Raw genomic sequence first — 9,565 nt, 5'->3', positions numbered from 1 at the left:
ACTATTCCTTTTATTCCTTTTTTGTTTTATAACAAAATTCCATCAAACTGAACTGTTGAATGTTTAACAAAATTAAATTAATAAAATTGAAAATATTTCGTTTTTATTTTATTAAATATTACTTATTTCAATTTTATGGAATTTTGTTATGAAATTGAAATACGTAAATCTTAATATTATTTTTTGAGTGTTGTTTCAACACACAAATAGGGGAGGCGGGGGCTAGTAGTCACACTTTTACTATCGTATGACTACTATAGTGAATACTGTAGTAAATATTTCTCAGGGAAGGTTTATTTATGAAATTCAATTTTTGTTTAGGCTAATACAGAAGTCTTATGAAATGTTAGCTACAAATAAAGAAATAAAAGAAAAGAAAGAAAACTATTGTAAATGTTCACCATTATTGCTAATATAGATACAGTTCCTTAAGCACTTTTACCTTTTGTGACAACATGCACCAATAACGGGTCATGTTATCACACTATATGGGGTAAGTTGTCACAATGGAACCTGCCTATAAAACAGCCTATTAGGCTTTTGAGCAAAATTAAACATTAAACAATTTTGAAACTCAAAACAATTTATGAAATAGCACAGATAATTAAATATATTATACAAATGTATACTGTATATTAAAACCATTGTTTTGGCTATAGTACTGTAAATATGGGCCAACAGATATTACAAAACTATGATAAAAATTTCATATGGTTGAAATTTTATCATGAAGGATAGAATTAACTAAATGTTAGGTAGAATTTTAGGGATTGACAACCTCAGTCACCTTCCACTTTCATTGTTTAGAAAAAAGCTGCAATGAAAGTGAATGGTGACTGAGGCTGACATTCTGCATTACATCTCTTTTTGTATTGCACAGAACAAAGAAAGTCATATGGGTTTGAATCAACATGAAGGTGAGTAAATAATGACAGAATTTTCATTTTTGTAGCTTGATAAACTTTGGGTCACCTGGACGAGGCTGTCTGATGTTGAAAGACCCGAAACACTATATGACCCCAGGTTACATCACTAATGATGTGTCCAAGTGCATTGTATGATGTGTGAATGAATAGAAACCAACATACAAAACCAATGCTATAGAAAAAAGACACATTTGTAACTGGACGTTTGACTAAATATTCAGCACATAGTTACTGAGATATAGCCCTTGTAACAACTTCCCCATTTGACAACTAGGCCTGGTCTCTCCTATTTCAAATATCTTTATCTCCATTAAGAGTTTTTCAGGTAAAACTTTCCTGAGATATAATGTTCAAATGGAGACACATCAGGCTCATTCTAAGAGCCAATTAACGCCCTTGGATGACTTTCTTACAATAGGCTACAGTGTAGCAATTCTGAGCTCCAGACACATTATGTTGTCCTATAGCATAGTGTAAAAGGTATTTTTCATTAGCAGTGTGAGATCGCAGTCAGCAGAGACTGATGCAGTTCCCCATCAGTGCAGATGCTGAATGGGAGATTTGTCCTCTTCTTCCTGAGCTTAGGAAATGCTCCATCTGTGTTTCACAGTCTTTCTCCCATGAGTCACTCAGGCTACGAAAGCCAAAACCAATTACAGCCAAGCCAAAAATGACAGTTTCAACTTCATAAGCATTAATTACGGACATGAAAAATATTGATGAGTTTTCCTGATGTTATTGTTTTCTTTTCCCCCTGTATTAGCTTGCAATCATTCATGTTGGAAGAATGTGTATTATCTCTGCAATCATGCAGACACCGGATGTGTCTTCCTCTAGCCATCATAACTAAATCAACATCTCATTATAATGCTTGCTACTTCAGAAAGTTTAAAGAGAATTTAAATAACACTTTTAAAAGTGACTGTAAGAACTTCTGTGTTTGCAATACACCCTTAGTTTGTTGCTATAATTTCTGAAGCAATTAATAGATCATTTTTTTTAATAAAAATTCACAAATTTGATGAGACTTTGATGTTAATACAACCATTTAATAGTATGTTAATAGAAACAAACAAAAATAGTATAGCATTAGTTGCTTGTAAACAGGGACCAAAAATTGTTCAAGGAACAAAAACAAAAAGGAAACACAAATAATTTTTTCGGAGTGAAAACATTCATTTAAACACTGGTAACCGGTTAATAACTGGTTAATTTTGTTCCGAATTTTTTTTTTTCATGATACCAAAGACCAATCCCATGGTAATCAACATTATGCCACAAATGCTGTCGATTGAACACAGAACATTATTTTAACCTGGAAACTGTGTAAATAACAAATGGAAATGAGACATGAATTTATATTGGACTGACAAAAAAACAAAGAGTTACACGTAATTAAACTGCCTCAAAATGTATGTTTGTCTGTGTGGCTCAGCTGTGGAGTCACGACAAAAACCCATTAGCTCTTATGCCACCATGTTCCCTACCAATGCATTTGCTCATATCAAAAGTAAAGATTTACAAAATATCCTTTCTATCGAGCTGGAAATTGCAGCTGTGTGTGAGGTCTGTCTCTTGCGAATTCCAGAAGTTTCGCGTCATTTCCCCACATGTCTGTGTTTGTGTGGTCAACATCACAGACACACTACTGAATCTTTCAAACAGTCTGAATGAGGTGTCTGATAGAAATGTAATCAGTCTTCTTTTCAACACAAATTTGTCAGGATCTGTGGCAGTCAAAGGCGGCTTCCTATTAAAACGTTGAGGATGCACACAATTAAAATTTTTATGTAAACTTCATGCATGTCTCTGTTCTACATAAACTGCTGATTTGTGGTGAAATTTGCCAGCCCCTCGTGCTTGAAAATATAATTCTAGATTGTTGGAAGGAGAACAGAACTTTTGTGATTTCTTTGGACCCCGCTTTGGCAAAGTATGCTGCATTCTGTCAGCTATTTACTCTCACTGTTAATGTAAAATGTCACATGGCCTAGAATATTAATGCCTTTGGGGTGGAAAGGGCTTCACTTTTCTTTCTTTCTCCTCCTGTTACCTAATTTTTCCTCATTTGTATCTAAATGTAACAGAAAATGTCCACATGTCAACAGTGCACATATTTTTGAAAATTTGCTATCAAAAATATTACCCCTATCCAAGACAGGGATAAATAGAGTGCGGCCATGCTTTTCAATGTAGTTGTACAATACTTGAAAGATCTCCAAGCTACTTGAGCTAAATCCAGCCCCTTTATCTCCCTTTCTTTGTCTCTTTCTCAGGCAATTATACAACCACAAGCACACACTTGAAAAGCACTCAGTGATCGTCTTGAAGTGGGGTCCATTATGGAAAGACACATAACCCAAAGTTGTATACAGAAACAGTGCAAATATCTTTACAAAATAAATAAATATGTGTTACTATTCCCTTCATAGGTTGGCATCCTCTTGAGACAGCAACAGCCACACAAATTATTTAGCTCAGTGAGCTACTTGCCAAATTCATGGGTGACCTGAATTGGATGAGTTGGTCTCTTTTGTCCTGCATTGAGATGGAAAGACTGGACAGAGAGAAAAAAAAAAAATATTTACAACTGAACCATTGCTCATTATGCCGGGACCCCATAGAGGGGCCTTTTGTTTGGATTTGGGCTACAATAAACACATCAAGCATCCAATATAACTCTCCCTGTTCTTTATCCGTTATCATCAAAAGCCTTGATGAGCCTCTTTCTGGCCTGAAATTTTCTTGATAAGCAAACAAAAACTCAAGACCTCAGTGCAAAACCTGATGGTGTTGGCATTTTTGTGCTCATGGAGTACTCTGATACAGTTGATTGGAACTGCCTATTCATCCTTGCAGTTAGACATTTTCTCTCCACCACTGGGCACTGGCACAGTTTTAGTGTGCCACCGCGGACCGACAGCGATGCATAACTGAACACAACAACAAAGGCTCTCTGAAATGTACCAGCTCAGCAGAACCCAATGTTCACTTCCATGGCACGAAGTGGTCACTGGTTACAGAAATCTTTCTACTTTAGTGCAGGGGAATTATTCTCTGTGGAATTTTAGATCATTTAAGTGTTTGTACTCATTTGAACACAAAAAATGTAAACAATGCTGAACAGGATCATTTATGTATGTTTTAGAAACAAGTGTCCCTTGTTGAAGGGTGAGTTAACCCAAAAATGAAAGTTTTGTCATTATTTAATCACCCTCATGTTGTTCCAAACCTGCGTGACTTTCTCTGTATGAGTCTTCTACATGGAACACGCAGCATGATCACACGGGAAATCGACATGCTGCTTTCGAATGTTAATGCACCCTGAAATCGACCCCATACTGCCGAATTTCTGACAAGTGCCATATCCCGTCAGATATTTTTACATCAATTCAAAGTGTTTACCTTTCCCTGTAGCATTCCTGATACCCCATTGCACATGCAATCTCTAAAACATGGGTTCTAGTCACATGGAAACCATTAACTCTGAGACATGGGATTTTGTCTGGTGAAAACCAGGAAGTAGTCGTGTTCACATAATTAATTGTAAGTGTGAATCAAGAGTTGCATTTTTGCTCAAAAATTACATGTTACATGGTTGGGAAGGTTACTTTTGAAATGTATTCCACTACAGATTACAGAAAACATGCTGTAAAATGTAATTTGTAATGTATTTCGTTAGATTACTCAAGGTCAGTAACGTATTCTAAATAATTTGGATTACTTCTTCAGCACTGGTAGATTTTTTCACTTGTTTTGACTATAAAAACTCTGCCAGTACAGTAAGACAAAATACACATGTTAAAAATGCATTCTCTGAAAAACCTAAATATCTTATGCAGTGTTGTTTCTAAAACAAGATCAATCAAATTGATCTTGTTTTAAGGTTTTTTAGATATTTTTACAGGAAAACTATACAAAAATTATTATCCATGATATGATTTTTGCCCTAATATCAAAGGTCTTACTAGAAAAAAGAAATTATGATCCATTGTGAATTTTCTTGATAAAAAAATATGATCGTGCCTGGTAACGTGCATGTAAAATGGCTAGAAATAGCAGTTTAGCTTAGTGTAAAGCTGACTGTTTACACAAGGTTTATTTCTATTTCTTCTGCTCCAAACTTACTTCAAACTTACTTCTCTGTCTGCTCGTATGAATGTAACACATCATAAGAAAGTGTTTCTACGCTGTTCAAATGCACTTTGAATCACATCATTTATATGTATAAATGTTTTCCATTTGAAAGGACTAAATATTAAATGAAACAATTGACAATAAAATGCAAAGTAATCTTTTCAGTAATCAAAATACTTTTTGAATGTAACTGTATTCTAATTACCAATGATTTAAATTGTAACTGTAGTGGAATACAGTTACTTATATTTTGTATTTTAAATACGTAATCCCGTTACATGTATTCCGTTACTCCCCAACCCTGGGTTTAGGGTTGGAGTTCATAAAATATGAATTCATGTTTTACATATTTTTCACTTTTGGCGCCACCCTGTGGACACTTCATCTCAACAACGCTTCCAGGTTCTGCCACTGGGGGCAGTGGTTTTGAATTTCAGTAAACACAGACCAGTTTCAGCTGCAGAACTTTCAACCTCCTGTCACTGAATTCACAGTGCGATCAGTCTGGAACACAAAAGGAGAAGTTTAGCAGTATGTTGATGCTGCTGTATTCCATACAATGTAAATGAAAGGTTACCAAGGGCTGTCAAGCTCCAAAACCTACAAGAAAAGTAGTCCATATGCCTTGTTAGCTATATTAGAATGACATAGCTAGTTTTACAAGTTATAAGAATAATGACTTAAATTTCAGTCTGTTCCTTGGAATATAGAGAATATAGAAGTCTTATGGATTACTGTTATGGTCCTTTAATGTGCTTTTTCAATTTTGGCACCCCCTGGTCACCATTTACTTTCATTATATGGAAAAGGGCAGTGTGAACATCTTCGTTAAGGTCTGTGGAAGAACAAAAAATGGGGTAATGATATGAGTAAGTGATGACAGAATATCATATTTGGGTGAACTATCCCCAAAACTGAACACAGCCATGCTGTAACACTGTAGATGTTAGACATGTCGATTCAATATAATAAGAGACTGATGATTGCTGGCACCAAACCACACTGCACATAACCAACCTCACTGACCTCTCGGAGCTCTGATTCTCACATTATTGCCACATATAACTGTCTGTAACTCATGCCATGATGCTCTCTCTCTCTCTCTCTCTCTCTCTCTCTCTCTCTCTCTCTCTCTCTCCCACTTCTTCTTCATTCTTTGTGTGTGGCCCATCTACAAAAAAATAAATTTCTTACCCAGCCTATATAGCCAAAGAAGATCTAACAAAATTTTACATTTTCAGAAAGCATTTCCATAAATTAAAAGTTCCCTTTATTTTGTTTACTTTTTTTTAATCTATTAATAAATATTGTTTAAAAAAAAAAAAGACCAAATAAAAAGTATGTGAATGCAGACGTACCTTGCTACGCAAGCTTGATTTCACGTGTTGTTGTGTTGTGAAATGTGTCAGCACTCAATTCATAACCCAACGCAAGTACGCGCTTTATTCTCAGTGTTGCCGCAAGCGGCGCTAGAGCAGATTTTCTTCTTTCAAACAACAACTGTCATGGTGGACTCAAGCAGCAATTTGAGTTGAATCTTTTCAAAAAAAATATGAACGACTTTTCATGGACAGGGGACACCCAGTCCATTCAAACAAACTTGTTTTTTCTCAGTGTCTCTCCCAACTCCTCAACTATCGACTCATCTACCACATCTGGATTGCATCTGAAAATGTAGGCAGCTGCCTAATCAGTTAATGTCTTAGGCTTAACTGATAGCTTTTTTGATCTCCGAACATTTGAAAAGCACCATATATTCATCCTGCCACCATATACATCCTATGAAGGAAGCATTTTTCTGGTTTCAGACGCAGCACCGGTTTCGTGGTCATGCCTAAAAAATCTATTGCCCTCTTGTGGTCTGAGGTTTGTAACCGCCAGAGCAATGCAAGAGCACACATAATGTGCAGAACATACAATGGGACCACGCATTGGCCATGTGCTCGCGTATGCGTTTGCGTACTTGTTTGAAGTTTGTTTCGATCTTTAGTTAGCACTTCAATCGCCTAGTGAAATAAGCAAAATTTGCATTGCTCAAATTGCATTGGTCCTCAATCTAGGCTTAAGCTCCACACTTTACCATGATGGCCCCAAAATTACAACAAAAGGAATTCACAAGTTCGCCTGCCTGCCATATAATCTTTGAGCGTTAAAGGGTAAACGAATGTGGCTTGCTGTCTGCAAGGAAGGGGCTCAAGGAAGTGGCTCGACTCGAGCTCTAAATTTAACCTCACTAAGGGACTACTTAATATTTGGAGGAAGCTACAGGGCAGGAAATATTAGAATAGTGAGGATGGAGGGATTCCAGAAAGACGGTTGCTAGAGTGAGGTAAGTGGCAGCTTATATACTCTGCAGCCTGCAGGTTGATTGACAGATTAGATGAGCAAGCTCCTCCCGAACTTAGAACTCCATTTCTGCTAAAGGGGAGGTCACACAACACTTTGTGCTTCATTCACTCCCATTCAAACGTATCCAAATGTGGGAGACAGGAAACGCAAGCTCATGCAAAGAAATTTCGTACAACCCAGCGTACCAAAGTTCAAGTTTGGTGAACTCTGAACTGCGAATCTGCATGAGAGGATGTGTGACCAATGGAAGATCTAAACCTCACACACTGACCTCTTGACTCAATTTCAAAGATGTGTTTTTATTGTTGCTGGAAAGTGAGTAGACGGTATATTTAAACATTTTTAATATGATATTTTTTTAGTTATTTGTGAGGTGTTATTTACTAAAACCAGATGCCGCATGATATCATATCCTTGTCTGTTGCGTTGTCTGGAAAAAAACTGGTGCTCAAACCCTAGTGTCACCACCCTTTAATCTCAACATAACAAAACATTAAACATTTAAAAGTCTCCCCTTTTATATTAATCTTGCACAAAGACACTGTGGGGATGGGGGTGTGGTCGTGTGTCTGTCTGCAGGAGAGGGAGAGCGGAAAGGCTCTCACCTGGGCTGTCATTATCATTAACACCTGTCTCTTGTTATAGTGATGGCGGAGGGAGACCTGAAAAGGCTGACAAAGAGCATCAGTTGGTAGAAAGAGAGTTACCAGAGAGAACCTCTTCCTGTGTGTGCAACAAGATTTATTAACTCATTTGTGTGTGATTATTTGGCCACTGAGTGCCCTTTTTGTTTGAATTTTGTGAACAAAGCTGAAGAGTAATAAAATACTCACGTTGACTGTTTCCGCAGCCTCCTGACCCCTCCATTTGCCCTGAGAATACTATCTCTGTGACAGACACATAAAATAACATTTAATTTTAACATTTACTCTTCCTGTCGAGTCCCATGCAAAGCATGCTGGGAACTATAAATCCTCTGCCCAGTTTCAGTTAACCAAACAAAAAATATTCATGTTGTCCCACCGCAAATGGAATGAGTAAAGCTTACAAGACATTTTTTAGTTGAATCAACACAGTGAATTTAAGTTTCCTTGGTTACATGAATGTTTTTAAGTTAATTAATGTAATTTTATAACATTATACTTTGTGTTATATTACCCTGGAATTAGTTGAAAAAAAAAAAAAATGTACCACAGCTGCGAGGGTTTTTCGATGATAGCTAAATTTGGCATCTTCTCCCATCTGACTTGCTTAATCCACCACTCTCTATTTTTTTGCTTTTTTTTTTTCATTCAAATGTAATAGTGGATTTTTTCTTTTGGTCTTGGAGTAAATGGGTAAATGAAAATAATATGGGCTGTGGTCTCCCATTCACTCCCATTCACTGCTGTCTAAGTTTACCCTGCAATTATTAACTTTCGCGTTCCAAAACCCAGAGTGTGAAAAAGGTCTATTGTCACTTTTGTGTCTAGGAATTTTAGGAGAAACATCTGAGACAAAGTTGATACATCAATAAAACTTAACAAACAAATAACAAGTAGATAACAAGTAATAACAGATATCAAATAAAACTTAAAGGGATAGTTCACCCCAAAATTAAAATTCTCTCATTATATATTCACCCTTATGCCATCCCAGGTGGGTATGACTTTCTTTCATCTGCTGAACTCAAATGAAGATTTTTAGAAGAATATTTCATCTCTGTTGGTCCATATAATGTAAATTTTTAAGCTCCAAAAATCACGTACGTCAGCAAAAAAGTAATCCATAAGACTCCAGTTGTTAAATCAATATATTCATAAGCGATGTGATAGGTGTGGCTGAGAAACAGATCACTTTTGCATTCTTCTTCTTGTGTTTTTGGTGAATCACATTCTTCATGCATACCGCCACCTACTGTGCAGGGAGAAGAATTTCAAGCAAAAGAGTACTTAAATATTGATCTGTTTCTCACCCACACCTATCAAATCACTTCTGAAGATATGAATTAGAACACTGGAGTCATATGGATTACTTTTATGCTGCCTTTATGTGCTTTTTGGAACGTCAATATTTTGGCACCCATTCACTTTCATTGTATGGACCTACAGAGCTGAAATATTCTTCTAAAAATCATAATTTGTGTTCTGCAGAAGAAAGAAAGTCATACATAT

Source organism: Myxocyprinus asiaticus, chromosome 33 (assembly GCF_019703515.2).
Source record: "Myxocyprinus asiaticus isolate MX2 ecotype Aquarium Trade chromosome 33, UBuf_Myxa_2, whole genome shotgun sequence".
In the NCBI taxonomy this organism is placed as follows: domain Eukaryota; kingdom Metazoa; phylum Chordata; class Actinopteri; order Cypriniformes; family Catostomidae; genus Myxocyprinus; species Myxocyprinus asiaticus.
The sequence above is the reverse complement of the archived record's forward strand: the minus strand, read 5'-3'. Positions refer to the sequence as shown.